Here is a 3,489-nt window from a genome sequence, read left to right as displayed (position 1 = left end):
AGTTCTGCGCTGAGTTCTGTGAGGCCGGCAGGGGCTGGGGAGCCACGCATGCGCACTCCCACTACGGCGCATGCGCCGATGGAATGTCCGCCAATGGCTCCCCACATGCGCGCTGCGGGAAGGCTTGAAGAAGCCCAAGACGTGCCTCATCAAGAAGGAGCTTCTGACTGTGGACCTGGCTCCTGACCTGACTGATGATGGGCCCCTCAGCAGCCCTTGGGCCTCTGCAGTCCGCACTGCTACTGTCGCTCCTGGCTGGACTGCAAGACTAACCGGGAGATGGGCCCGACCAGGTTCCCCAGGAGCTCAGCCTGCTGCCCATCACCGGAGACATGCCCTTGGCCACCACGAGCTTCCTGGGCTCCGTGAAAGCCAAGCGCCTCCTGCAGGAGAACTGCCTCCTGCCCTCGGAGGTCAGAGGTCCACCCCAAGACATGCCTAAAGAGTAAACTGTGATGCAGGCCAGACCCCTCCCCGAGAAGATGGCCTACTCCTGTAAGCAGCGGGTGACACGGTCCTGTGAGCCCAGGCAATGCCACAAACGCCCACGCTGATCCAAGCTTGGCTCCTGAGGCGAGGCCCCTGCAGGAAGTGGGGTTGGCAGCTTCCGGTTTTGCTGCCCATTCAGCAGCAGCCCCTCCGCCTGCAGCCACCCAGACCTGCTGAAAGCTCTATGGTCTTTGCTTTGACAGCCACACAGCTCTGGTCAGCTCTGCACAGGTGCCTGTCTGATTGCTGGAGTGCTGTGTCACAGCTGCCCAACGGGACACCGTGCACTGAGTGGACCAAGTCCTAGCCCAGAAGGGGACTGACTTCCACAGCTCCCTCCAGGTTGGGATCCCTTCACCACCAACTTTCCCCAGCACCTTCCACGTAAAGACAGGGACACGCCCTCAGGCTGGCACCCTGGCACCTGTCCTTGGTCATCTGCAAGGCTGGGGGAAGCTGACAAGGTGAGCAGCCTCTGGCAGGCAGCCTGTGGGCACTGGGAAGCTGAGACAGAATATCAGAAGTTGAAGACTCACGAGCTGGAGCCACCAGACACCTCTGTGGCCTGAGCAAACAAAGAGGCCAGTGACCTGCCACAGAAGCTGGAAGAGGTGCAGCAACCCCACCTCCCACCGTCCCCTCATTGGTGCCCCAGCCAACATGGATGTCCCTTGGTCTGAAACAGGTGCACCCTCGAGGGTGGGATCTGAGGAATCCCAGCTCCCTCCCCCATGCAGGAAGAGTGGGGGCAGCACTTCCAGCAGCACGTCCTGGAGATGAATTTCTCTGTGGTCTGGCCATCCCCAGGCCAGGCAGGCACAGACAGAATGGGCAGAGCGCCCTAAGGCAAAAGCCTTCCAGATTTCCCCTCATGCCACCTGTATGTGCTGCTTCTTCTCTGTTCTCTTCCCTCCTTTCCCTTTCCAAAGGAGCAAGCCAAAAGCGCACACCAGCCTCAGGGGCCCGAGGAGCCAGCTAGTCATGCTTTCTCCAGCCAGAGCGCTCTGGGGCTGCAAGGTGTCCTCCTGCAGTCCATGCCCCTCTGGTCAAGCAGGAACAGGAGCCAAGTCCCCGCTGGCAGCTTATATGGTCACACAAGGACAGAGCTCCCTTGTCTCTAGCAGCCAGGAAGGACAGTGTCTCCCTTCTATGTATTTGCTTAGCTTTCAAAGTGGGTTCATGTAAAGAAAATCCTGAAGCATATAGTAGCCCAGGGTCTTATGGATGAGGTCAACATTGTGACGGCGGTAATTGCAGGGCTGTGACATGACTAACTTTGATTTGGTTTGGCCAATGTTTGGGAGCATCTGCCTGCCATGAGCCAGCACCGACTGAAGCAGAGGCAGACATGTGTGTTGCTCTTGGTACCAAGCTCTGCTTATCTCTGTGCAAACTGAGTGTGGCTATGGGTAGTGACACTCAGCTTTCTGTGGCTTCTGCACATGTTGATGAATGCCGGACCATCCCCAAGCCCTGCCGAGGAGACATGATGTGTGTCAACCAGAATGGCGGGTATTTGTGCATCCCTGGAACAAACTTGGTGTATGGAGGGCCATATTCAAATCCCTGTTCAACCCCCTAGTCAGGTCCATACCCAGCAGCTGCCCCACCAGTATCAGCTTCAAACTACCCCACAGTTTCAAGGCCTCTTCTCTGTGCTCTTTATTCCAGATCGTTGAAGGCAACCAGTGTGCGGGTGCATAGTCCCTCTCTTTCCTCCCTTCCCATCCTGCTGGTGAAGACGCTGTCTGAATCCGCATATCTACCCCATGGGTGTTAGCTGCCATGCAGTGCACTAGTGGCAAAGTGGCCTCCTGTCTACACACTTCTTGCAGCCCGAGTCTCTGGTCCTCTCCTGGCTTAGGAGACGAGTTCACTGCTTCCTTTTCAGTTCTCCAGAAAATGAATTGTTTTTTCTCTCTCTGTCTTTCTACTTCCATATCATCTTTCTTTTCACCTACCTCACTCATATTTTCTCAGCTAAATAGCAAATGCATCTGTCTGGCCAAACTTGGTAAGTGAATCCCAGAGAGATCTAGAAAGGACCAGAGATCCACCACCCGAGGTGGAGTGGAACTTGTATTCCTGTGGGACCCTTGACGGCCTGTGACACTGACTGTTCTGGAAAGAAGTGCATTCCTTGCAAGGGAACCAATGTTCTGAGGCCACAAGTAAGCTGATGGATGGAAGCCCTGGGAAGAAGTGAGCACCATACGCCATGAGCCCAGAGGAATTGGTAAGGGGTGACCAGTGCCCTAGAGAGCTTTCGGCTGTGTTGGCCAGTGTGTCCCGAAGAGCGTTCCCTGGGATCCTTCTTGATCACTCTGCCTGTGGTCAGATCAGAGCCTTGGAGTTGTCTGCAGCCTGCGCATGGTCCAGGGTGAGGGCTCCCAACTCTTGACTGTGCTCCCCATTGGCACAATATTAGTAAGTGGTCCCTGTTTTATGCATATTTATAGATTGCACACATCCTGTTATAGGGTTTGAGGCCTGTTTTCTTGTGTGGTTATCAGTGTGTTTTTTTGGTATCAGTGAAGGTGGATTTTGATGGCTTGCTTTTTCAGTATGATTTATCTGCTTCTCTTTTGAGTTTGAGGATTCTTATGATTTCTTTCACTGTGGTTGTCCAGTTGTGTTCTACATTTATTTTTTTTTCACAATGTAGTTTTCGTCCCTTCTGTGAATTTCTACCAGAAGTAATGTGTGTACTGTGACTCACCTTGTCATCTTCAACATTCCCTTCTTGTTCTTTAATTAAACCTTTTCTAATTTTTCTTTTTTTTTTTTTTAACCTTTTCTAATTTTTCACTTTCCTGCCTCCGTGAAGTAGATAATTGTGTTACGTTCTGACCAGACAAGCAGAAATTAAGTAGAGTTTGTGGCACTGCCTGGGCTCAGGACCGTATCACCCGCTGCTTACAGGAGTAGGCCATCTTCTCGGGGAGGGGTCTGGCCTGCATCACAGTTTACTCTTTAGGCATGTCTTGGGGTGGACCTCTG

The sequence above is a fragment of the Chinchilla lanigera genome, unplaced genomic scaffold, assembly GCF_000276665.1.
Source record: "Chinchilla lanigera isolate Chin_1 unplaced genomic scaffold, ChiLan1.0 scaffold00037, whole genome shotgun sequence".
Lineage (NCBI taxonomy): Eukaryota > Metazoa > Chordata > Mammalia > Rodentia > Chinchillidae > Chinchilla > Chinchilla lanigera.
The sequence above is the reverse complement of the archived record's forward strand: the minus strand, read 5'-3'. Positions refer to the sequence as shown.